The 27134-nt window shown below is 47.6% G+C and overlaps 1 long non-coding RNA gene across 1 annotated transcript; it reads right to left on the bottom strand.

Annotated features, from left to right (window-relative positions):
• Window positions 1-14765: 14765 nt before the first annotated feature.
• LOC123479866 (uncharacterized) lies at window positions 14766-25064 on the bottom strand. Its single transcript, XR_006655653.3, has 3 exons — window positions 24876-25064; window positions 22958-23075; window positions 14766-14957 (listed from the first exon to the last, which is right to left on the bottom strand). It is a non-coding gene; the product is annotated as an uncharacterized lncRNA (long non-coding RNA).
• Between the last annotated feature and the right edge of the window lie 2070 nt (window positions 25065-27134).

The raw sequence follows: 27134 nt of genomic DNA on the forward strand, positions 1-27134 counted from the left end.
TGAAACCTGCTGCACAAAGATACAGGCAGGCCATGGGGGGCAGGGGGGTGTCCAGCATATCCTGAGCCCTCAAGGAACTCGGAGTGTAATTGGAGAAGCAAGGTACAAGCACAGTGGTATGCCGGTAAATTGGCTCTCTGAAGGGGGAAAAAACCCTTGATTTTTTTTCCTGCCAATTTCCACATATAAAATATTCCCACTATGGCCAAGCTATCAACATGACGTCACTGAGCCCAGAGGTGGGGAGAGATGCACATAAGCCATCTCCAGGACATAACTGCATGCGCAGGAAAAGTCAAAAAACATATGTGTGTTCATGTGTGTGTGTGCATATGCATGCATGCTTATACGTGTGTGTGCATGCATACATGTATGTGCATGTATTTTAGCTTTCCATGGACATGCAGTCCTGTAGGTATGCATCTGTAACCAGACAACCAAGCAGACATTTCTAGGTAGGTAATCACATCATCATCTTCGTTATCAATAACAGTTATTGAGCATTTATGATGTGTCCAGCCCTGCATTCCACATGATATATGCATTGCTTTACAACGCACCCCTCAGAAGAGGTAGCATCATCACTGCCAATTTGACAATTTCACCCTTGCAAAACTGAGGGAGACAATTTCCCTGAGGTCGTTCAACGCAGTGAGTGTGACGCCAGGATCCAATCAAGGTCTATCTGTTCCGAGACCAGGCTCTGACAACTGCCCTCTCCTGCTGTTTCCTACCAGGGAGCTGGCCTTGGGGCTCCACACAGGGGAACCCCAAGGGCAGACTGGCCATGAGTCCAAACGGGTGGGCTGGCCTTCTTGCTTCCCCACTGTGTCACTTTGCCAGCACGCCACTGGGGCTGGTTAGTGTCACCCAAAGCTGCCCTCAAACTTTCTATGCAATTCTCTCTTTGTTTAGTTATCATCCCCTTCCTGGGTATTTTTATAAACTATAGCTTTCTCAGGCCTATGCCTATTTGTATCTGTCTCCTGAACATATTTAAAAATTTCTATCTCCTTATCAATTTTCATTGGAAATTCTTCATTATAAAAACCTGGGAGACAGAGAACTTGTACAACTAGAAAGAATGCACGTATGTCTAAAGAGGCAGATGAACAGCCCGAGAGGCGGGCCAGATCGCATGTGTCAGCAGGACTAAGTTGTCACTCAGAAGCCACACAGGTGTGTGCAAACGGTAGTGTCGGTGCAGGAATTTTGCAGGAATTCTCCCATTCCTTGGCCCTGGCGAGTCTGAGTCTAGTTCCACAACAGAATGACTTGAGGAAATTGGAGAGAATTCAGCAGAACACCACGAAAATGATTAAGGAATTGAGAAATGAGACCAACAATGGCAGGATACACACACCAAGAATCTTCCTGCTAATGGAGAAAGCTGAGGGGAGAATGAAAAATCGTTTTCAATTGAAGGCAGGAATGAGGAATTAATGTTTGTTGAATATTTACCATGTGCTGGGCACTGTGTTTGGCATTTAATGTGCATTAGCTCCAGTAACTCACAATTCCCTTCAAAGTCGGCTTTATTCACCTCTAGGCTCTCAGGCAACGTCCACAGGGATTCGGGAACTCCTTCTAGGCCACGCAGCAAACACATGTGGAGGTGGAAGGCAAACCTCTGTCTCACAGCCTCTAACGCTCGTTCTTGTCTTTCCCACTTTAGACACTGCCTCCTCTTCAGGTGCAGCAGTTTCTTAGCTGCAGCACCCCTGACATTTGGGGTCAGATAAACCTTTGGGCAGGGGGCTGCCCTGTGCACTTTGGGATGTTTAGCAGCATCCTTGGGCACTACCCACTAGATGCCATCAGTGTCCCCAAATGCTCAGCAGCTGTGACAACCCACTATCTCTCCAGAATTCACCAGCATCCTAGGAGGAGAGGGCAAAATCGCCTCTGGTTAAGAACCACGGAGGCAGAGGAAGTTCATACCAGATCTAGTGCTCACTGTTCTCCATTTCCCCCCAGGATCTTCTCAAGCAGTCATTTTGGTCAGCAGTAAGAAAAAAATGTACTGAGCGTGTAAACTGTTAGCTTAGGCACATTTTGCTTTATAAGAGGGGGTCTTTCTGAAAGAGAGAGAACTGACAAGACAGCCTGTAAAGGCCTTTCCTTCTCAAAGATAAATTTTAGCAGTGCTAACTCTTACTGAGCCATTGGGTCAGGCTGGGTGCTGTTCTGAGTAACATGTATTACGCCATCTAATTCACAAAGGCCTGTGAAATAGGAACTATGAGCACTCCCATCTTAGAGACGAGGAGACTGAGGCAAAAGGAAGAAAGGAAACTGCCCAAGGCTTCACCACTGGTGAGGGGCAGGGCTGGAACATGAACCAGGACAGCAGGCAGCCAGCGCCTGCAGGCTTAACTCCTACCTGATGTGGCCCCTTACAACTACCAAGAGCCAACAATTTATTAGACAAGGATGAGCAGCAAAAATGAAGCCTTTTACCTGAAAATAATTGTCTCTGCCAAAATTAATCCTGTACACAGAGCCTCAAGATTTTCTGACAGGACTCAACACCCTCCCTTCAGCAGGAAGGAAGGCAGGAAGGCATGAAGGCAGGAAAGATAGAAACACATCGAGGACACATCCTGGTCCCCAGGAAAGTGATAATGGTACCTGTGGAAGAGCCACCTGAGCAGCTTTTTGAATGAAAATTCTGAGGCCCCAACCCCAATGACTCTGCTCCCGTAACTGTGGGGTGAGGCCCAGAAACCCACTTTTTAAACAGCTGCTGGGGCTCTTGTGATTCTACTGAACTTGGCTCTAGTGCCACCTGTTGAGAAATGAGACCCCGGGACCTTGACCCTAGGTCGGCATAGAAGCCTTGCTATGGTCTGAATGATTGGGTCTCCCAAAACTCACACGTTGCAACCCTAGCCCCCAGTGTGATGGTTTTGGTGGCTTTCCTGAGAGAGATCATGTGATCAGCAGGCAGGGCAGTGCTGCCCACCATGGCAGCGGGAATAAGAGGAAGGACCTGTTTGTAAGTACTGTATCTGCTGGCCCTGATCAAGGTCAAGGTGAGCTTCAGAGCCATTCCAGACCACAAGTTATCAGTCTTCACAGCTTCTGGCAAGAGGTCTTACCATAATAAGCCACAGCCCTTCCAATAGACACTGACTATTAGTGGGCATCATACAACTTCCGTCACAGCACTGTTAAGGTAAAGCAGGATTAAATCTGAGTGTTACTAATGGCAACACTCGGAGACCTGCCTTTCTGTGTACGTGGCCTCCTCACAGCTCCCTCCCAAGAGCCCACAGCGAACCTCTCCTACCAAGCTCACACTCAGCAGCAGAGCACTAGGGCCTGGGATGCACTTCCTGCCCCTCGTCCCCTCTCCAAGCATTAGCCCCGCCAGAGCACCTGGACAGGAGTCAGAGAGGCCTCTGCAGACTGAGGACAGATGCCACATGCGACAAGGAGCTGAGTCCAGCCTGTGCACTGCTGTCTGCCCAATATCCAGCACACGCTGGAAGGCCCCATGCATATAGGGCACTAACTAATACAGATCTACGGGAGGAAGAAATGAACTGGTATTGACTGGGCCAATCAAAGGACAAGTAACGAACAGAGGCTGTGATGAGCCTGGCCCCCCCTTGATAAGCTGTATAAAATAGCTGATAAATCCCAGATGAGGGTTTTCACAGGCAACAGATGATCTGTACAGACAGCAAAGACCTGCCCCTTATACAGCCGGGCTAATGGGGGGGGCCTGGCTTCCCTCTTTCGCTGCTGTCTTGAACAGAGCAGGCGCTGTTTGGTGGCCAATTAGCCAGCCCCAGACTGTGGGGGAAGCCGCTGGAAGCCATCTCCACGCCCAGACAAGCAACTCAAAGCACCAGCAGGTCAACAGGAATAAGAGGAAGGACCTGTTTGTAAGTACAGTATCTGCTGGCCCTGATCAAGGTCAAGGTGAAAGGCAGAAAGGACAAAGATGGTCTGAGGCACTCACTCCCCTGCGTTTGCCAGGACCCCATTTATCTCTTCCATGGGTCACTCCTGTCCAGAGTGTCCTCCCTGACAACGTTGCAGGTCTCTGCTGACCCCGTACCGTACCGAGGCTATGCCCGGCCCACAGGAGGCCTAAGCAGAAGGAGACTCGAGGGCCTGGCCTCTGTGAAGGTGCTGTGCCCACATGTGCCCTGCCTCTCTCCCTCCCGTTTTCCTTCAGCTCAGCCTCCCAGGCTCCCAGCGGCCAGCACACATGGCAAAGCTCTTCTCCCTGCCCAGCCTAGCCTGGCTCCTCCCAGTAACCCGGGCCTCGGGGCCTCTGTGTGCGCGCCCTGACCCATGGCTGAGGCCTGTTTTCTCTCCCCGGGCAGTGACCCTACCTCCCAGGATGCCTGCTGTGTGTCTGTTGACTTTTCTCCTTCCTGTCTTCTCACATTTGCTCCGTCTTCCCCATCTGTAAACGGCATGTCTTTGGGTGTGCAGGGGGCCCCAGACCACAGGTATGTGTCCTGTCTGAGCCGGGCTGTGGCCCATGCCAGTCAAAGGCAGATGCCTGCGGTGCCCTGTCCTAGCGGGCAGGGGAAACACGGCCTGGAGCATGGTCAAAGGGAGCTCTGTGTGTCTTCATGGCTGCGTGTTTGGGTGGCAGCTCTCTCCTCGTTCCTCACTATTTTTACTTTGAAAGACTCTCTCTTGTCCACGGCCCCTGCCCTGCCAAGAGCAACATGATGGTATGAAACCATCAAGTCATTTTGAGCCCAGAGAGTCTTGGGTTCGAATTCTGTGCCATCATTTCTTAGCTGCCCCTACCTGTCCTGCTCCGGGGAACACAACCCAAGGGACATGAGGAGTGCAGCCTCCCACTTTGGCTCTTGTTAGGATGAGGGGTCAGAGCGAGTGGAGAGGTCCCATGTCTGGTGGGCACTCCGTAATGCCAGCCCTCCTCCCACTCTCCCCTTAGGGCTGATCCACAGGAAAAGGCCCCAGGGACCCCAACACTCATGCTCACACGTGACCTGCCCCTCTAGGGCCTAGGAAAGAAGGACGCTGTCATTCCGTATTGACCTCTATGTCCTCAATTTCTGTTGGGTTTTTTTTAAACAAAACCACATTGTTACATTTCGTATTGAACACTAAGATCCCCTTTTTAACGAGAAACAGAGATCGGTTTACAAATCAGAGTGAGGAATTACAAGAACTGTTGACAAGGGAAGAGATGCTCTTGTTCACGGAAAGAACAGCTACCCTTGGAGCACTTAGTAGATGCCGGATGCTTGGCTAAGTGGTTTAAATATTTTCATCATATTCTTTCAGCTGCAAGGAACTGAGACCACTGAGAATTCACTGACTCAGGTGACCAGAAGGCCCAGGAGAGACCCTGGCACAACTTGACCCAAAAGTATAAACTTTGAATAGTATCATCTGGTGTTTTCTGTCTTTCTCTGTCTCATTCAGTGTCTGTCTCTGTCTTTCTCTGTTTCCCTCTGTGTATCTTTGTCCATTTCTCTCTCTCTCTCATATGCTCAGAGGTGTTTATACTATGTGGCTGCTTTCATAGAGATTTTGAGTCTGAGTTATCATCTGGTATTTCTATCAGGCTCCATCTGCTTCCAGAACTGTGTGCAAACAGTCACATCCCAAGCTCAGAAAAGAGGGGACATAAAACATTTTTATTTCTCTGACCTGAAGAGCCATATGATCCAGAATATGTGAAAAAGGAGGGAAAAACAGATTGTCAGGCCTGGCCACAGCCACAGGGAGATTCTTGGACCAGTTTTCATAAAACCAGCCCCAGCACATGCCTCGTGCCCACAGTGCAGCTTTCCAAACAATAGTGTCTTGTGTATTAGGAGAGCGTGCAGGCGTGGGTTCAAAATCCTGGCACTACAGCTTTCTACTGTGTGACATGGAGGAAATTACTTAACGTCTCTGTGCCTCGGTTCCCTCCACTGTAAAATAGGAGTAATAATTCCTACTGTGGAAGAGTTGTGAGGATTAGCCCTACGGAAAGCCTTCAGCATGCTGCTGGGCCTGTGGTGGTGGGCCATGTGGTGGTGGTGGTAGCAGTGTTGAGCACAATGCTGGTTGGGAAGGGGGCAGGAAGAAGTGGTCCAGATGGTGCTGGTGAAGGTGGTGGTGGTAGAATCTTCCTGTTCATCCCTCTACCTTCCACAACCCACGTGCACTTTACAAAGACAGTGCCTATCAGGGACAAAGTGACCTTTCAGACACACTTCTCACTAAGGGACTTCTAAAGTCACCACTGAGCACTGCAGTCCCTTCAGCTGAATTCCCACAGGAACTGAGCATGAGTCACCTCATCATGGTGAACAGAGAGCCAGGCTCTGGGCTCGGGCCTGAGAGTGTCACTGTGAACAGACATATGCCTGTCCCTTCCATTCCCGCCTATAAGTGCTTAGCTTTCCAAGCACAGTGTGGCTTCCTCTCCAGCTTCTCCACTTTTCTCCCAACTCCATTTCTGCTCCGAAGATCTGACTTCTTGGTTCCGACTGCATCTGAGGTCTTACTCTAAGGTAAACCAAGTGAACAACGAAAATACAGATTTTTTTCCCTCCTTAATGCAAACCAAGAACTTCCTCCTGCCTTGCTCCAAAGTTACCATGAGGAAATTCCTCAACATTTAGAGAACAGGCTCTAAAAACCAAGGTGAGCCTCATCCCTGCCAAACCAACTTAGGTTTAGAGCCAAAGCACCAAGAACTGAGTGCAAATTTTAAAAGACAATATTGACGTAGAGCTCATTTCACCCTCAAGTGAGCTGACAGTTCTTGAGACAGAGATGCTGTCCCATCACTCTTTGCAAAAACACGCTATCTGTGGACATTTCAAAAGTATGATATAAGGAGAGGAAACACGTAAGATCCAGAACCAGAGGCCTGGGTTCGGGTACTGGCCCTTTGGTAGCTCGGTCTGCCGGAGTTCGATTTCTACATCTGCAGACGGGGGATAAGCGTGAAACTGTCCTCTGTGTGCATGGAGGGATGGGTTTGAAACAGTGAAGGGCTCTACAAGGATAAGGCCTTTTATCCTTTCTACTCATTTGAACATCATTCTAGGACAATTCCACTTTCGACCTTCAGGGCAGGGATGAGGCTCCCACCTATCGCAGGACAACATCCCTGAGCCTGTCCATTGTTCTCAAGGCCCCTCCTGCAAACCTAAACTGGAATGAGGTCAGCGATCACTCCCTTGCAAGAGGATCAAACAGGCCCGTACCAGGCACTGGATCGTTGTCTGTGATGAATGCTATTAACAGGAGCCTCTGGTGTGTTGAGGTTAAGATGGGAGTGAACATTTTGCAGGGTAACTTGCATATATACGTATGTGTTCCTGGGATGGGCAATCTACTCTTGGGGAACTTTCCAAGAAAATAGGGATCAGAGTAATCTATCTTTGAGACCCATATGCTCTTGAACAAAAGCACATGGCAGCCGGAAAAGAAGTTAAAACTCATGGCAGGTTTAGCAGCTGGGTTGAATGCCTAGCTGAACCCAGGACAAGTGTGACAACGCGTACAGCAAAGGTGCTCCTGCCAGGGCTTCCCCTTTCGCACAGTGACCATCTTCCTACACCACACATTCTAAGCCCATACTGCCAAGTCTACATCATTCATGGGTTAAATAAGCAGAGGCGTGATGCCTGACCCCAAGTAGCACCAGGCAAGTGCTGGCTGCTCACTTTTGTCAATGTGGCTTTTGTTCTGCCCCTTGATCCTTAGGCCTGCATCCGGGACAGGAGGTAAGCACCAGACCAGTGTTTCATGACCACCGGTGCGGCCAAACATCCTGCCACAGTCTGCAGAGGGCACCCAGTACTCCTGTCCAGCCCTGCCCCTCCAAGACCCAACAGGTACAGAGAGGCTGAAGAATCACTGGGGAGAAAAGTCTGCAGCAAAAGTACAGTTCTGCACAGAACCAGACCCTCTGACCTCAGGGAAAAGTTGTAAACAGCACTCACCCAAGTCCCCAGGGAGCTTGGCAGCTGGTGTGGGTCACATCTGGTGAAGAAAGAATGCATGTATGAACTCACAAATCTCTCTGCATGCACAGCCACCTGTATGTGTCAGACCACAGCGAATGAGTCAACTCGGTGAATAAAGCATAGAAAGTAGGTCCAAGTGCAGGGCTGCTGCCCACTGGCTCAGTGGAACTAACAAGCAGCTTAACCTCTCATTGCTCAGTGTCTTCCTCAGTACAAGAGAGGACCCTGTGATATCTCCCTCACAGGGCTGCCATGGGATTAAATGAGGTAATTCATGAAAAGCACTTAGGACAAGCCAGGAACAAAGAATCAACAAATGGTAGCTATCATTGTCATAATCATTATCGCTATTCAGCTATATCAAAATAGTGAAGCAGCCAAAGTTGAAGAAGTGAAATGCAGACACTGACAACAGACAATGAAAGGGGCCAAATTAGCAGGTCCCCTCATAGTGCTTCCATCACCGTTGTAACAAGAAACTGCATGGGCAAATTTGTGACGGTCCTATTTTACACCCTAAGCCTCCAGGAATGGAAGCCAATAATCAAACGTCTCCTGATAGCAACATCTTATGTATATATATTGTCCCTGGCACCTTATGCCTGTTGTTGCTGGTTGTACTCTGTTTGTGTGTTTTTCCATCACTCTGGCTGGGCAAATCTGATATCCTTATTAGCTGGAAAACAACCGGCTGTGATCTCAAGTCTGTGGAAGGTCAGTTCAAGAAGGAGCATCTCCCTAGCAACAGTTGCTAGGGAAGATTATGAGGGTGGACTCAACTCCCAGTGGAGATGAAGACATGGAGGGCTATATAATTGGCATTTGTTTGAATGAGGCAGCTGGGAGACTTGCCACTATGAAATGCATATGTAATCTCTTTGGTTAGGAGTTCTGGCTGGCGCTTTTGTTTTATTTGATGTCATTTCATTTTCCTAAAATATGAAAACACAAAAGTATCCAGTCCGAAGGTTTCTAATCCTATTAGACACAACATCACACTTTTATAGTAAATATTTTGCAATATCCCCTTTGCTATCCTTTAATGAAAGTATAGATGTATAACCTACCAAAGTGCACAGTCTTACAAATAAGTTAATGTCTTGCAATAGATAACTTACAAGATCAATGTCAATGTGCAAATGCTTATGCACAAATATACTTAGAAGACCTAATAAACCAATCAGATGCTTATATCTAGTCTTGATATATTATCCATGTTTATTCTTTCTAGATGACCTTTTTAAATAAGAGTTAAAGAAGTACATTAACAACAGATATAGAATAACCAAGAATTTAATGCCTACTAGTGCAGAGTTAGACAGTGCTGCATCAAACACCAGGAACAATGTCATCAGTGATGTGACTTTTCAAAGTGGTAAACAACTCAGTAAAGCTATTTCTAAACAAGACAACATATGAGCTTCTTTCCGTTTACGTGGCACTTGACTTTCTAGAAAATTCAGTGTGTATTAAAACCATAAAACAATGGTTTGATTTTGTATGTAAAACAGAGCTGGGCTCGAAACCCAGGTGATTATAAACAACTTTTTTTAAAGAAGAGAAAAGGAGAAGGGACATGACTCCAGGTGCTTGTGAACACAGATGCCTTCCCTCCCTGACTCTCACCCACTAAGTGCCAGCACAACCCTGTCCCATAGCTGCGACAATCTGAACTGTCTCCACAGATTTCCAGAATGTTCCCCAGGAGCATCAGTTATCTAGACCAATCCCCTGATTATAATGGAGGGCACAAGTCTCACCCTCGTGCAGTCCCCAGCACAAGTGTGAAGGTGGAAAATTTCTCATTATGGATTTCACTGTCTTCTCAATAAAGCAAAAATCAATCCCCAAAACCAATCTTCGCAGTCAAAAGCATAAATGGATGAACAGAAAAAACATGTGTCCAGTCTATTATATATAGAGTCAATGAATTCTCTATTAAAATGTGAAAAGTAAAATTGATTGCGACACTGATACTGGCAATTTCTCGCTCCTCTCCCTAGTGGTCTGGTCACCGCCATGAAACAGCGATGCCTACAATTAGGAAGAGCTTTCTCACATGTAGTAAGAGAAGAAGCTCCAACCCCACCCCACAAGAGAAAACCAAGCTTGGAACAACTGGTCCGAGCCATCCTGCCTCCGGGGTCCAAGCCAACCCCCAAGAAGGGTGTCCTGCCATGTTGTATGAAACTGTCCTTAGAGGAAAGAGATGAAATTCACTGTTTGCCCTAACCTTTGAGGGAGATTTGACTTTGCCAATATCCTCCAGTAGACCTGGGAGGGGTCCAGGAATACACATTTTTAGCTATTATCCCAGGCAATTTCTGAACAAGTGACGCTTGGAAAGCACCCTGAGAAACACAACTAAGTGGGCATGCGTGGCTGGCCTCCAGTGAGGAAGGAGGCGGATGTAGACATGAGAATACAGAGGCATGGGACACCTTTCATTCTTGGAGCTGAGAGATCAGGGGAGAAAGGATCCAAAGAGTCAGGGGTTCACATGCTTCTTAGAAAGAGTACTTTGATCAATAGCTTCTGCTCCCACCAAAACATAAGCTCCAGGGGTCTCTGTTTGCTTCCACTGTATTCCTACTTGAGTGTTTAGCACATAATAGGTACAGAGTATTTTTCAAGTGAATGAATGAATGATGAATGAATGAATGGGTGAATAGTAGAAGGGTAGGGGATGGTTTGGAAGGATGTTGGGGGGCTGGAAGGCTCTTACTGTGGCTGCAGCATGGGATAAGGACCTGTGTCTAGCAAGAGGGTAGGAATGGAGAGGCAGAGAACTAACGATCATTCTGGCATATTTGAGGCCATGGAGAACTCATGGTGCTTCTTGGAGGCATTTCTATATTTCTAGCATATTTGAGAATGTCTATGAAACTAAAGCAGTTATGAGGCATAATCAGGACTGAACTGTATCACAAAGCCGGTCCTCCACCCCACCCCACCCCTGGGAAATACATTCTTCAAGCGCAGGCAGCTGGGCAGTGGGACGGAACTCCTCTTTATCCAGACCAGAGCACACCCAGACCAGGCAGACACGTTCCTAGCTCATTCCAGCTAGAGGTTTCACTCTGGGTTTGGCAGTCATTTTGGGGTTTTTGTGTCCTAGAGATATTTAACTCTGTACTTAATTTAAGTTTAATAGGCAGCTATTATGTCAAATAGAGACCAGCTGAACTGATTGTTTAAGACATAGTTATGGTTGTTTAACAACTATGTGGTTTGACTGCTACATCTCAATAAAGGTTTTCCAGTACTCGGCTATTACTATGACTTTGTATACGACAACTGTCCTCACCTAGCTACTGCCCTCTCTTTAACAACCGCCTGAGAGCCTGCAAGCTCCCAGCTCTGCTACGTCCCCTGGTCCCCAGACTGCTGAGTGTCTGAGAATTCATGAGTATCCACAGAGACCAGGAAACTGGAGCTGAAGTCACGTGTGGCTGTGCAGGGGGGCCAAGCCCCGCAGACAAAGAGCAGACTCATGGCTGCACGCCAGCTCCAGCCCTGCACCACCTGTCAGCAGGATTCGGGACTTGCCTACCAACGGCAACGTGGCTCTGCTGGGAAACTCAGAAGCCACAGCCGAGCCCCAGAGGTAACACACACACTTGGGACTCTGCTGGGAGAAAAGAATCTGTGTGTAACAGAGAGAACTAACAGGAAAACTATAAGGGTACTGACTCTCTAGAAGTATCCCCTGCAGTATTGCTTAAAGCGTGAGTCATGGACCGGCGCCGGTCTGAGACCTGTTCTTACTGGTCCACAAATGAGCATCTAGAATGAGCATTTAGAAACTTGTGTTGCAATCTGAAATTGTCACAATATCCAGGCATGAGATCGATGGATCTAGCTGGGCAACCAGGCCAGTTTGGGCATTGCTGAGCTCATGTGCAGAGGTGTCCGTGGCCCAGGCTGCGGCTAGTCACGTGCCCTTGGAACACACATCTGTCTGCCAAGTATTGAAAACGTGAAAACTAGTCTTTCAACTCAGATGCTGTCCCTAGCCTGCCTGCACACTTTGCAGTGCATAACAAAACTTTTAAAATCTTCCCTACGTACATTTAAAAATGGCTGAAAAGTTAAGTGTTATATATATTTTGTAATTAAAAAAACACTTCTTAAACTGAATGCTTCTATTTCCAGAATCAAATTGAACCTGTTTCTCTTTTCAAAAAAGTCAATAATGTTAACATAATAAAAATTACTGGATTGCATAAAGGGGAAATGTTATAAAGGATATAAAGGGGATAATGGTATAAAAGGATACTTATATAGCAAATTCATGTAAATTATATCTTAAAAAACCACTATTTTAAGAAAGAAAGATAGTTGGATGGGTGGATGAACAGAGAGAGACACAGGTGGATACATACATGGATACACAGATATGACAGGCATTGGCTCACATCATTAGAGAGGCTGAGAGGTCCCATGAGCTGCTGTCCGTAAGTTGGAGACCCAGGACATTCAGTGGGGTAATTGAGTCAGAGTCCAAAGGAAGCATCAGGAGCCAGGCATAGAAGTCCTGGTCCAACTCAGGAGGCCAGAACAGTAGGAATGCCAACGTCCGTGGGTAGGAGAAGATGCATAGCCCAGCCCAAGCAGAGAGAGCAAATCCACCCTGTCCACCTTTTTGTTCTAGTCAGATGCTCTGTGATTGGATAATGCCCACCTGCGTTGGTGAGGGTGATCTTTACTCAGTCTACCAATTCTAATGCTAGTGTTTTCGGGGAACACCCTTACAGACACACCCAGAAATGATGATTTACCAGCTATCTAGGCATCTCTTAGCCTGGTCGAGTTAATGAAATTAACCATGATACACGCAGTCAACAACCTTATGCCGATGCCAGCTATGCCTCACTCATCAGCCTGAAGACTAGGAACCAACCAGAACCACAGGCCCTGCCCTCTCCAGCCAGTACAAGCCAGCAGGGAGAGAAACACGCGCACAACTAATGGCGACTCTTCGGGCTGAAAACTTCACCAGCTACAGGAACACCGAGCACTGGAGAGGGAGCAATCAAGGCTTATCTCCTTCACCGCAGGGAGCCTACACGATTGCTGGCAAAACTCCATCACTCCCTACCTTCCGGTTAACACGGAGACAGTTCCCTCTGGCTGCTGGGTACAACATTTCAACTTCAGGCACTTTGCCTGGGTCCATCCATGGACTGGACTGCTCCACACACGAGCTCGTCAGGCAAATGAGCCAACGCTACCCACCCACTCCCTCAGACTGAAGATTTGGGGCACTGCTGACTTTGACTCCAACGAGCTTTGACATGTCAAAGCCTGAGACAAATTTAGGAGAGGAAGGCCTCCCTGCGGACTCATCACAGCCCAGGACACTGAACATCAGAAACACATTTTTTAATCTGAACCTCCATGGAGTAAAAGAAATTAAATCAGCCTAAATCCCAGAAACAGGAAAAAAAAAAAAAAAAAGGAAGGGCAGGAAACATTAGGATGACGAAGCTACAGCTGGGTCTTTGCACTCACTAGCCAAAGAGAATCGGGAGCCAGACAGAACTGAGAGAGAGAAGTGAATAAAGTCATTAAAAGGAAGGACTTCAGCAGCAGCTTTTCCAATGAGCAAAATCAGACTTTTGGAGGCAATTTCTCAAGTGGGGTTTATTTTAAGCCTTGACAATGAGCAGGAAAAGCCTTTGGGAAGCGTAGCTTTCTGGAGGCCTGGGAACAATGTGGAGATCAAGTTGGAATTATTTACACTCATCAGGGTGGGCCTAGCGTGGATGATTTAAACCCAGGCCAGCCCAACGCACCCATCAGTCTCCACCTCCACCAACCTCTGGCCACATTCCTCACCAGACACATTTCACGACCCCGCATCAGTTGTATCTTCCGTCCAGAAAACACCCTCTGCCCAAAACTCTTACTTAAATTTTGTCCCAAATACCCCACTGTGTGTGTGTTTTAAGTTACTTTAGTGAAAGCAACTTGTAACTGAAAGCACGATTTCTAACTTTTGCTAGAAAGTTATTGACTGATTTGTGAGGCAAAAAGCAGGTTTCAGCCGATTCCTGCCCGAGTGGAATGTGCCTTCCCCACCTCCCAGTATTATACACAGCGCCATTGTCCGTCACAAACCCCAGCTCTCCAAACCCAAGTGTTCGCCATAAATTCCAAGAGCAGAGGCCGGCCTGAGCGTCTGCATCGCCCCAGCCCGTGTTCTCAGACAACTCACAGGCATCTTGATCTGCCTATGTGTCCCCGAAGGCCTGCACTGCAGACCCGCCAACAGCTGAAAGTTATAAATAGGACAGCGGGGGAGGGTGGGGGTTCGGGAAGCAAAATCTAACAAGGATCCAGATGCAATGGGCCAAGTAAGCTCTTTGGAGGGACAAAGAAGGAAAATGGCTGTGGTGTGCTTCTAAAACCAAACAGAATGTTCACGCTGACCTCATTAATTGACTGTCAGAGAACCTGAGGGATCACTCTAACCCAGTGACATTACTTGGAGTGACTTCCTCATTTAATAGCTGATCCAGGTAAGTGGCCAGCCAGCACGAGTAGGTCCCTCCAGAATGGGAATTCTACCGCCCCCTGACCTGGGCACAGTGGCACACACTAACCATGCAGCGTGACCTCACAACCAGTGGTGCTCATGGCAAGGGCAGGTTCTGTTTGTTGGGTTGACTGATTAACACTCGCCTGCCCACCTGGATCCTAAGCTCCCTGTCTGTCCTGTTTGCTAGTGAATGCCCAGTGCCTGCCACAGTGCCTGGTGTGTGGAAGGTGCTCATCATCTCTTACCTCCTCTGTTCAGCCTGCCAGCCTCTGCACCGTGGTGTCAGCTTCACTGCTTGGGCCTCTCACTTCACTGTGCTGTGATTCGGTTTCCCCACCTGTCTCCTCTGGGAAGTTTACAGGTTCATCTTAGTCAGCTTCACAGCTCCCGCACCTCACAGGCTGCCTGGCTCGCCAATTCTTGTAGAACAATTAAACTGCTCCCTAAGGAAGATATGCATGATTTAAAGAAGCTCCCACTTGTGATTGTCTCTTATACGTTAACAATTTCGGACTTCTTGGTTTATTCATGATGTCATATATTCTTTCCTCACAAGTATCTTCAGCTTGGGAATTAGGAATAACCTGTGTCTTTATAGAAACAACTCAGGAAAGTTGACCTGTAGGAGACTGGAGAAGGAGAAGGAATACTCTTCGTCTCCTACAGGGTTTGTGGGGTGTTTTCAGGGTTTTTTGTTTTTTTTCCAAAACACTATTGGTCCAGATGGAGCCCATGCTACCTGCGCTAATCTAAAAGCCTCAGACTTCTTTTCCCATTTATGTTCTTAGGACCGTCATCCTCCATGCTGGGTGTGTGCAGTGAACTTAATGCACCAGCTGGTGAGGTCCTTCTGAGTTACTGTCTCTTTGGGAAGGCTGCCACCAAAAGCCGCACTGTTCCCACTGCCAAAACCATGTCCCACGGCTCCGTGGGGCTGTGTCCACCTGGATTCCAGCCAAGGGCTTTCTTGGCTTGTTCTCTGCTCCTGAGAAGGAACAGCCTGATCCCTCTGTGCTGTGGTCTCCAGAAGAGCCTGTCAGAATATCTACCTCTCTCTCTCTGTCTCTCGAGTGACCCCAGGGTAACTGACTCTGCCACCTATCCTCTCCCCAGAGGGTGGCATCCCCATTTTTCCAAAGGCCGCCATGCAGAGCCTTGCTCCTACTGTGTGGGCAGAACCATTCAGTACAATCTGGATGCATTTTCCTCTAGAAATTCCATTCAGAAAAGTGTTTTCTCTAATACCCAGACCTCGTTGGGGGGGGGGGGGCTAGATTTCATTGTCTTTGTACAGTTTTTCAAACTCTAACTCATGACCCTTCCATAGGATATAAAATTGATTTTGAGGGCTGGACCGACATTGAATGCATAGAATTTCATTGTAAACAGGAGAAGGATGGACTGAGCATCTCCCATTTTAGTTAAAGGTGAGAGAGATCTATTGGGAGGAACTGGAGAATGTGATTCTGGGGGCTGTCCAGCACAGGCCATCAGGAGCGCCGGGCTGACCTTGCAGGTTGAAGCTGCCGGCCTCACACAGGATTTCTTCTACCTCACAGAAGCCTCAGCTCTGGTCTCAGGGCCTTTCCACTGACCAAACCAAGTCCACCTAGATTCTCTAGGATAATTTCCCTTATTTAAAGTAAACTGACTGCAGGCTTGAATCACATCTCTGGAATGTGAATACCTGCAGAGCGACACCTAGCTTAATGTTTGAATTGCTGGGGCCTACAGCCTAGCCAAGTTGACATAAAAGAACAGATATAGAGTATACAGAGTTTGGTGGGGTTTTTTTACCTGTAAAATATTATAGTGGTACAACCTGATGCTAATATATTTGAAAGTCTCAATAAAATGGATCATTTTCTAGGGAAACACAAATTGATAAATTTGTCTCAAAGAGAAGTAAAAAAAATTGCCTTGACCAACAATCATGGAAGAAAGCAAACCAGCTTCAAAGAACTGCCTCCCCCCCAAAAAAGACTTCGGGGTCAGACTGTTGTCACAGCGTGTTCTTTCAAACGGTCAAGAACAGATCATTCTCACATTATGTAAACTATTCCAAAGTGCAGAAGAAGATGGAATACAATCCAATTCATTTTAGAAACCTAGCAGAGCATCAAGACTAAAACCTAAAAAAGGATATAGTACAAAAGTGAATAAATTAACTTCATAATAAATAAAGACACAAAACTCAGTCCTAATCAAATACTAGCACACTGAATTCAACGGGACAGCAAAAGACAATGACAACTTCTGGGGTGACAGGGTGGATGGCACACACTCCTGCCTTCCACCCCAGCAGGGAGGCATGTGCCTCCTGACGGGTGAATGACACCTGTGAGGGGGACTGGGGCAACCCACTGAGCGAGGAACACCCCCTCACTAACTGCCCCCATGCCCCCCAGCAAGAGGATAGACCTGAGTTTGCAGGGGAGTTAAGCAAGGTGGTAAAAAGTCCTGTCTCCTACACCTGGGAACAGTGGCATGGGGAGCTCTACCACTCCCCCAAATACTTCCTCACTGTGCCCCACAAGGTGACCAACAGTCTCAGGCCTGCCACAGAGGGGGCACAGACAGCCAGTTAGAAAAGGAGGCAACAGCAGCCGGGAGTAAGCAAGGTCACTTTCCTTCCCTTCTCCCCAGCCCAAAGTTCTTAAAAGGGAGGGAGAGCCAACAGGATAAGAGCCAGAGGTCCCAGCTTGAGCCTGTGTGAAGGGAGGCAAGGAGGCAGGATGAAAACTGAATGTGAGATTGAAGCGTTCCACTGGGCTGAACACTCGTAACTCAGAGGGCCCTGAGGGCTGCAGGACCAGCATGCCACACAGGTCTAACAGGGGAGGCACACAGAGCAAGTGTGGCTGATATAAGTGCCCAAGAAATTAGTTATGTTTTTCTTCTGTAATTGTATTTTTTTTTATTTTTCTACAAGCAAATAATACTTTTATAAACAAAACAATTGAAGCTGACACTGTGGATGGCGTGGAAAGGAAAAATATGCCATTTTAAGGAATATTTCAAGGGCGCTGCGACATTTCACCTGGAGAGGATTTAGGGGCACTTACCATCACACATCTAAAGAGGCACCCCTTGTAACCATCAACTCCATAAAAACTGTAAGCTACACATAGCGACATTTGAAGAAAGGATAGGCTTATGCTGTGATCTTGCAGGTTCCAGAGCAAGAGTTAAGGATTTCCAACTTCGGGAGACAGATTTCAGTTCTAAGTGAGGATAACTCTTCTTTCCCCTGGAGCAGCCCAGCAGGATCAGGTGTCTGTCTAGGCTTTACATCAAGCTGCATTATCAGCTTCTGAAGTGCCCCAGCAGCCCATCCAACTCCAGTGTTCTAGGATCTGTACCTACTGGGCTGGCCTGGAGCTAGCTGCTTAATGCTGAACCCAGCCAGACATGCCGGGCCACAGCTGGTCTCATCGATAAATATTGTGGACCTGTGCAAACTCAAGTACGTAAATGCCACTTCACCCCCAAGCAGTGTCTCCTCAGGCTTTCAGCTTTCCAACTTCCCTAAGGAAGACCCTCACCAGCAGTCACACGTGATTGCAAAGGACAGGGGGAGAAGTGGCACAGTTTTCTCTCTCCCTCTGTTCTTTACAATAGAACGGTGAGATCATCCTCGAAGCAGCTTCGGGGGAATTAGACTTCACAATGCCACAGAAATGGCGGGTTTGGTTAGCAACAACAGAGCCTGGCCTTGCAGGAACACTTGGGAGCACCAGCTGCATTCCCTCTGTGTTTTCAGCAGCTCGGACTACCCTGCATGAGGTGAGGAAAATACCTTGCACAGCATTACAAAGACTTGAACCACCAGAGTCTCCAAGGTAGAGTTACAACTAGATTTCCCGGTCAAGCAGGAGGTGAGATACTGTGCCGGCTCCTTGCCAGGCACAGAAACCATGCGCTGTCCCCTGGAGCCCAGCCAGCTTCAGCTCCTTTCACCATCCCAGCCCAGCGCCCAAGTCCATGCCTTTGCTTGGTCCCCGAGGCCCCTCGCCCGGCTTTCTGCATCACGGCTCAAGAATCCCCTCAATGTTCCTGAACGTCTGCTTGCCCACCCAACTCACATTTTGCTGCTCCCTTCCCGTCATCGCCTGGTAACCTGGCCAACCTCTCTTAGTCCCAATGATGCTTCCCTGTCATTGCCTGCCTCTATCTAGGCTGTGAGCCCTAGGGGCAGGAGCTCTGTCTTCTCAACCCCACATCCCTTCCGCCATGCCTGGCACACAGCGGGCGCTCAGCAAGCACTGGGTGACAGACTGAATAAGGCAACCACACCATGGTAGATGTGTTCTTTTTTAATCCACGCAGCAATGTTCCAAAGCCAAAGTGACTGCGTTTGGCAGAGCCTGTACCCCTGATTACCCACTCTGTCTTTCCTAACTCTCTAAAGCACACTGTACGCCCCACAAATCAATCAAGGGTCATGTGCTTATTGTGCATTTTGGTTAATTGCAAACCCAATCAGTTCCCATAAAAAGCTGGCATTTTACACAAAGTTGAAACAGGCCGCTGGTTCTGAAAGTGCATGTGATGTGGTTTCCTGATGGGCAAGGGAACTTTGAGGAATATTTATGACGCTCACAGATGACATCCTAGCTATTGTCCATGCTCCTTTTTATGGCATCATAAAGATTGCTTTTTACGGTCAGGCTGGCTGATATCTTCATCAAACCCCCTAATGTGCACATTCACCAGAGGAGCACTTGTGCCAATGAGTAACATTTCAGTGATATTCAACAAAGGTTTATTGAGTGCCTGCTCTGAGCAGGGCACTGAGTAATGGGATTTGTCTCCAAAGCTTTCAAATCTGCTAAGAATATTCTTAATTTCACAAACAGTCAGGACAAAAAATAGCTTGCTCTAGTCTCCCCTCTGGGGCCCACTGGGTGAAAATGCACCTAGAGCTGCCCAGGGAAATAAAACCTCCCTTCATGGACCTTCCAGATCTTTTGAAAAGTTCTGTCTGCAGCTGGCTCTTAAGAACTCGCTCATTAAATTCTGCACACAAGCTCTGCTTCCAAGCAGCTGAGCTTTGGGACACCCTGCAGTCCCTCAGCGAGTCCCAGAGACTGGACAAAACACAGATGGCCACCGCCCTCCTCTCCCTACTTCAACATGATTCAAAGGCACCTTCAAAGCAGAAGGAACAACACCATTATTACGTCCTTTGAGCCCCCGTTTCTTCATCTGAAAATGGGAATAGAGCTGTCTTACTTCCCACCCCGCCAACCCCCACCCCAGGCTACCACGCAGAAGTGGCTGAGAAGAGGGAGGAAGGGGACTGACAGGGGAGGAGCGAGTCAGGACCCTCAGCAACCTCAGCGAGGAGCCAGGCATGGAGGAAGGAAGAGGAGGGGCAGTCGTGCCAAGGCTTCAAGCCCGGTGGCCACGTGGATGGTAACTCCACGAGCACAGCAGAGGAGCCACACTAGCACTAAGAGCTGGTGGCTCTGACTTTGGCTGAAGGTGTGTCCCACCTCACTCCCCTTCTTCCCTACCCTAACCTGGTTCCCCCTTAAGCCACAGTGTTTCCTCCCCCAGGAAGTCTTCCTGGCCGTTGGAGGGGAAAACAATCTCTCTTTCTTCAGTGTGTGTTTCTCACAGCATTTCGGAATCACTGGGTGTGACCCCTCCCCATTCAGTAGGAATGATGGGCCTGGAGGCCTGGGGCCAGCAGGATAAAGACAGGTTAGACTGAACACATCCAGGTGGCGTCTAGAGGCAGAGGCCTGGGCTGGGGGAGAATCCTAGGAGCATCAGGGCATGGTGACTAGGCATTAGGACTAAGGAGTGGAGAGGATAATCCAGGGAGAGTGTAGGCAGGAAGGGAAGGAGTTGCTGTAAGGCATTGAGTAGAACAGAGCACATATGTCAGACGCCTAGTGATCCTCGCCCAGGCAGCTTCAGCGCCCAGTGTCCCTAACACCTTGCCTCCTGGGCCCATCCCTATTGGGACACCCCCTTTGATGATCCCATTGCAATCAACAATGCCACCTCTCCTAGCCTCAACTTAGCATTATTTGCCTTTCATGACTGAAGGGAAAATGAAACATTCCACCTAAAAGCAAATCACAACATTCTTTAAACATGTTTCTTTTCAGTGCCTGCTGCACAGCCCTGTCTGCAGGCTACCCCTGTCATTGCCTAATAAAAGCTTCTGAAGCAGAGCTGATGGGGGCATTTAAAGTGGGGAGAAAAGCTACTGATTGTTGACATGCTGCTGGCTCCTTGGGTTTCTGATATCAATAGCTCATCAATGCCTCCTAAGTGTTTAACAACTTGCCTTCTCTCCTCTCCAGACAGAACAAGTGCAGTTCCAACCTCGGGAAAGAAAGAAGAGTTCGCCTACGTGTGGAACAGATTGTCTTTGTTTCAAATAACCTGGTTTTCACTGGCCCAGTATTTATTACGCATTTATTCACCTCCCAAACACCCACTATGATACATGACACACTGAATTTGAACCTCCTTCCCTTGACCAAGAAACTGAGGCCCTGCTGGCACAGGCACCCTGGAGCATGCTAGAAGTTCCCCACGCAGGGCCAGGGGCAGCCCTTGTAGCCACAGTTTCTCATCTGGTCACATGGGCCTCGGCCACCTCTCTCGATGTCATCAGGATGCTTGGCTGTGAGCTGTTGTAAATGCAAACACTGTGGACTAATCAGGCTCGGTGGCCATCATCTCCCTGGGAAATCTCAATCCTATGGGACCAGTTTCTGCTCAGAGGCCAATGTTCCCCAGGTCTGCACCTACATCTCATGTGACAATGTCCTGAGCCCCAAATGGGAGCTCCCTGGCTTCAGGGCATCTCCAATGACCTGCAGACACCTCTACCTCCGTACGTACAAAACCGAACTCAGTATCTTCCCCCAAAATCTGATCACACAACTACATCTTATTGGGCCACCCGTACGTATCCTTGAGCCATACTCATGAACATTTTCCCAACTCCTTCCACAGCCAACTGGCACCGCCAAAGCCTGCTGGTAGCAAATGCTTGATATCTCTACCACCCACTCCTCTCCATCCCCACAGCAGCCTTGGCTGGGCTGGAAAACAGCCTTCTAACTGACCCCTCATCTTCTCTCCAATCTGCTTTCACCCTGTGGTCAGCGCGATCTCCTCTAAAATGCAAACCCAACCCTCATCTGCCCAGCACTGACCTCCTGCGTAAAGTCTGCGTCCAAACCTGGTGCTCCAGCCAGAAAGATCTGCCAACAGCTCCCCTCAATGTTCCTACCTCTGGCCTCGGTCAGGCTGTTCCCCAGAGAGCCCTCCTCTGGGTTGTCTGCCTGACTCGTCTACCCTCAGTGCCAATCACTTGGCCTCCTGTGCCCATACTCGAATCTTCCTCTAATTTTCCACTCATCCTATGCCTGTAGCCCTTCACTTCTGGGTCAGTCTCGCTTATTAAAAAAGTGGGCTCCATCATTTACCCCAGCTGCATCCCCAGCATCTAAGCAGCAGACAGAAAAGCCCATCTCACTAAGGATTGGAAGGAGAGTTTCTGCCTCTTCAACATGTCCCTTTTTCCTAGGATGGCCCTCACACTGACCTCAGAAAGCAGCCGGTTTTGGGGTCCACACCCCACGGACAAGAACCCACGGGGTGATTCAGATTGATGAGCTAAAGGAAGGTGCCCCCAAAAGTTTGCAGCAGGGAAACCTACTCGTTAGGGGTAGAGAAAGTGGTGCAAGCCCAGAGTTCCTCCAGAAAACTCCTTCTGTCCCTGATGCCTTTTCTCCAGTCACCTAGGACTGGAGGGAGTGCTGGTCACACGGGCCTTTTTTCTCCAGTTTCTTTAGCCAGGAATATTTTAAGGTTTAATACTTGCTCTTCTTCTCAAATGCAGAAGCGTGAGTGGCTCCCTGCTAGGAAAATTGGCTTCATTCCCAGAGGGTCTTTTCACTGGGGAGTTAATCTGCAGGCTGAAAGCAATCTACAGCCTGGAAGTAATCCTCAGGCTGAAAAAATACCAGGACATGGTCCTCAAACCCCAGGACCCCAGCTCATAAGACAATTTAACATTTGGAGGAGGGCAAGGCATCCACCGAGAGTCTGACCCTGACCCTGGGGTGGCCACCACGCTCTGTGGCCTCAGACTAGTCACTGCACTGGCTATAACCATTAGAGACCCCATTTGTGACATAAAGGAGTTTGACTCAATGATGTGGCTATGTCTCTTCAGCATCATACCTTGGAGCCAATCTTTTGGGTCTGGGGCAATGGTCACAAGTACTGAAATGGTCCTGGCCTCAGGAAACTCTCCCATAAAGTGAGAGAAGCCAACCAGGAGTGAGGAATACCCATACAGTGTGTGGCAGATGTCTCCAAAGGTACTGATTCATTGAATGAAGTGCTGATTTATTAAGAAGGATGCCATCTCCTTCTCAATCCCTGGCTAGCAGAGCGGTTCACCTACCTTGTTCCAATGATGGGCAATCTCTTCTCTGTTTGGGAAGAAAAAAATATCTCTTTGAGATGGAGGCAGCTGAGAGCCACCCCTCACTGTCCTGTGGTAGGCAAGGTCACGGCAGAACCTAAGGGAGGGGGGTTTAAGAAAATTACCTGGTAAGTCCTTGTTCCTTAAGCTCAGAGCCTGGCAATAAGATTCAAACTGCTCCACAACCACACAATACAAGAATCTGGTTCCCATCACCAGGGATGAGGTGAGGGGAGGAAAGAGAAGGAGAAGAGGAGAAGGGGAGAAGATAATGCTGCTGAAACTAATTGTAAATTACTATTGATTGTTATACAAAGTAAAATACCGTACACACACACACACACACACACAATCTAGAACTAAAACCCAACTGAAGAGGTGACCAGGTGATGATGACCAGGTGATGATGACGGCACGGGGAAATAAACTGCTAAGATCTGGCCATCGGAACTAATGAAGGAGTGATTCACACTATGACACGCATGGACACTCTGCTGGGCCATTCACAGAAGACCACGTGTGTAAGTGCATCTACAGGAAATACCTGCAGTGTCTAGAATAGATGGGTCCACAGACAAAAAGTGGATTCATAGTTACCCATGACTGTGGGGGAAGGAGAAGGATAGGGGAAATGACTAAAGGGTCCAGGGTTTGTTTTGGGGGGTGATGAAAACATACTAATATTCATTGTGACCATATGAAATAATATACAACTTTGGGAATACACAAAAAATCACTGAACTGTATACTTTAAATAGGTAACTTGTATTGTGTGGGAACTTTATCTCACAAAAGCTGGTATATATATAATTTCTTTTAAGCACACCAGGGCTCTTGTGCTTGCTGTATTGAGGAGAGATCTTTATAAATACTGATTAGTTCTAAATGCTGATAGATGAAATGCTGACTACTAATTCAATTACCAAAGTAAGAGCCACTCCTCAGTCACAAGAGAGCAGACTAATCAAGAAATGTCACTCTCGAACACTACTTGCTAAAGTCATTCTATTCCTAGATTCGTCTGGGGGCTGGAAGGAGTGTCATGTTGCTGGTTTGGCAGATGTGATAAAGTGAAATACATGTTTTGTAATAAATGTTAATTCTGGCAGTTGCAATATGTGTAAAAACAGAACTCCCTGTAAGGTGTGAAGTGAGAGTTCTGCTTGGAGATGCTGTGGAGCAAAGCCAGAGGGATGGGGCATGCTCAGGTGGAGAAGATGCTGGAAGGAACATGGGGAGAGATGGAGGGGGCTGGGCATGGGGATGGAGAAGACATAACTTGCAACTCATAAGTCTCATGGGCCATAATAAGGCAAGCATGATAGATATTAAAACTAGACTGTACTTGAAGTTTCTTATGATCTTAAGACTTGATCTTGCCTGAGTCCAGTGGTTCTCAAACTTGTGTATGCACCAGAATTATCTAGAGGGCTTGTTAGAATACAGCTTACCGGGCCCCATCCCAGAATTTCAGATACAGCAGGTCTGGGATGGGACTGAGAATTTTTATTTCTAATAAAGAGCCAGACGAGGCTGACGGTGAAACTGAAGCAGCCATTCTGTGGACCACACTCTGAGCAGCAACAGTGAAGGGAGCCTGCCAAACGCAGTTCAGGTCACAGAGGACTCTTCCTTCAACAGGCATTTCTTAAGACTGTTCTTAAGATATTCCGGGGCAGAAAGGGTTAAGAGAGAGAGGACCCTCATGCGGTTTAGACTGGATTCTAGCTTCCTGCTTATTGACTGCAGTCAGACGAGTTACCCCATAATGAATCCCCTGAAATTACTGCAGTGGTAATGGGCACAGCTGGGTGGTGCACGTCTGTACTCATTACAAGGTCGTCCACACTGCACGTCTCCCACTGGGTCTGGTGCAGAACGATTTGTTCCAACCAACCTGGTACTTCTCGGGGCTTGTCCATCTGCAAAGTCACTGCAGACTGAAGACACTGAAACCCCTCGAGCATTTCTCACAGGTCTCCGAACACAGTCTTCAAGTGCCCGATGCACACATCCATGGAGCAGCCACGCATGCACACGCATGTATCCCAAGTGCCGTGAAGCTTCTTAACAGCATGCATGCTAAGTGCTTATTATCTGTTGATAATAACAAAACTCGTGATTAGAAACAAGTTACTCACAATGATAGCCTGCATTGGGGACAAATTAATGAATTTGAACCCAAGAAACCTTTGTTTCTAAAATGCAATTTTTTCCCAGCTTTATGGATACAATTGACAAATAACATTGTATAAACTTAAAGTACACAACGTGATGATTTGATACACGCGTGTATTGTGAAAAGAATAATGTCAGTGAACACATCCATCACCTCGCACAGTTACCACTCTGTGCATGTGAGTGGCTTTCACGGACATTCAAGAGCTATTCTCTTTGCAGATTTCCAGTGTACAGCACAGTATTGTTAACTATAGTCACCATGCTATACATTGGGATTTTCGCCCTGGTGAAAGGAGCATTAGGAAACACAGTATTTTCTTAAGGCAACTTTCCCTGTAATGAGATAGGGCAGAGCCTAGCTGTGGTAGGGCTGATGAAGATTAAGATAGGCTCCTTAGAAAGCATCTTGAGACAGAACATGCAAATCGCCATGGAAACCAAGCCATGTTTTTATTGTATAATAGGTTTGCTAATTATACTAAAAAGGTAAGAAAGTCCACTGCCTAAGGGGAGATCAGGATGAGTATTAGAGTAACACAGCAAGAAAATGGAGAAATGGGGCAGCCAGGAGTGTCCATCACTCCCTGACCTGCCAGGCAGGTGTGATACGCAGGGCAGGGCAGCAGGGGGTCTTGCTGTCCTGCTGGATAGAGGGAAATGAGGACCAGCCACGTTCCCCAGCCTCTGTGCTGCCTCTCTGATGGTTACAGCATGGAACCTCCCAGATGGTGGGGGAGCAGACCATGCTGCCGCCGTCCCACCCCCAAGGTCAGCCTGGTCCTGTGGTATACACCTTCCAGGTAACTGGCTGGACCAGAACAAGAAAACCAGGAAGGAGGATGTAAGCCCATCCTGGACACCTGTCCAAGGAAATTTTGCCCACATTAGCTCACTGAATGCTGTATTAAAACCTTGTCTGGACAAACTTAACATTTGCTGAACACCAATCATGTCTGAACACTGCACCCTTTTTTAAAATTCTAATAATCTCAAGCATAAAGGAATATGTAGGAAGGGATAGGACAGTCCTCTAAGTAAACACAGGCTAGATTCAAGACACAGATTTGCCACACTTCTTTCAGACCTTTTCCTTTTTAAACACAGCATTTCTGATATAATTAAAATAACTTCTGAAACACTCACCCCTAATTGGGTCCTTCCTTCCTGTCCCCACGCTTTTACTAATCTAAGTACCCATAAAAAATAACACTGTATTTTTAATTTTACACAATTGGTATCACATTACATTCAGATTCTGCCACTTCCTATTTTCATTGGACATTAAGTTTTCAGGAGATGGGGACAGTGAGAGTACAGAACACAAACTGAGCTCAGCAGTGTGGCTGAGCTTCACCTATGAATACAGCGCACGTGCAAGGAATGGAGCCTGTATGACACAAACCCTGGGGACTGGAGGCTTTGAGACCTAGAATGCAGCCAGTTCAAGGAATGTTCCGTGTGGGCCTGCAAAGCATGCGGAGTCTCTGTTTCTGGGGTTCTTCTATGTGTACTAGATCAAGCACATAAGTAGTACATACTAATCAGTGTCTATGTGATCTCATTTATGAAGAGTTATGTCTAAGATTATAATAATAAAACTTTAACTGTATCAGTTACTTTGATCATCACAACTTTTCAAAAACGTGGATGATCTGACTCAGGAATGGAACCTGCTTCTAGGAGTCTGTATCTTCACCTGAAGAAATGTTTAGCAACTAGGGAAAAAAAAAAAAAAAAGTGGCAATTTGGCCCACGTTTAAGTCCAGACCGGTGAGGCTCTGAAATGGTAACTCTCAACCTCTAAATAACTGCGCATATTCTAGCAAACAAAAACCAAACATCTCCCTGCCACCCTACACTTGGCATTCTGATTGACCTTGTCTGCTGACTTTGGATGGATAGCCAACCCCCCCAAAATTTCCCCAGTGTGTACTACCTCCCATTGATGTCCCTGCAGGTACCAAGCCCTCCAGGC

Source organism: Desmodus rotundus, chromosome 10 (assembly GCF_022682495.2).
Source record: "Desmodus rotundus isolate HL8 chromosome 10, HLdesRot8A.1, whole genome shotgun sequence".
Classification (NCBI taxonomy): domain Eukaryota; kingdom Metazoa; phylum Chordata; class Mammalia; order Chiroptera; family Phyllostomidae; genus Desmodus; species Desmodus rotundus.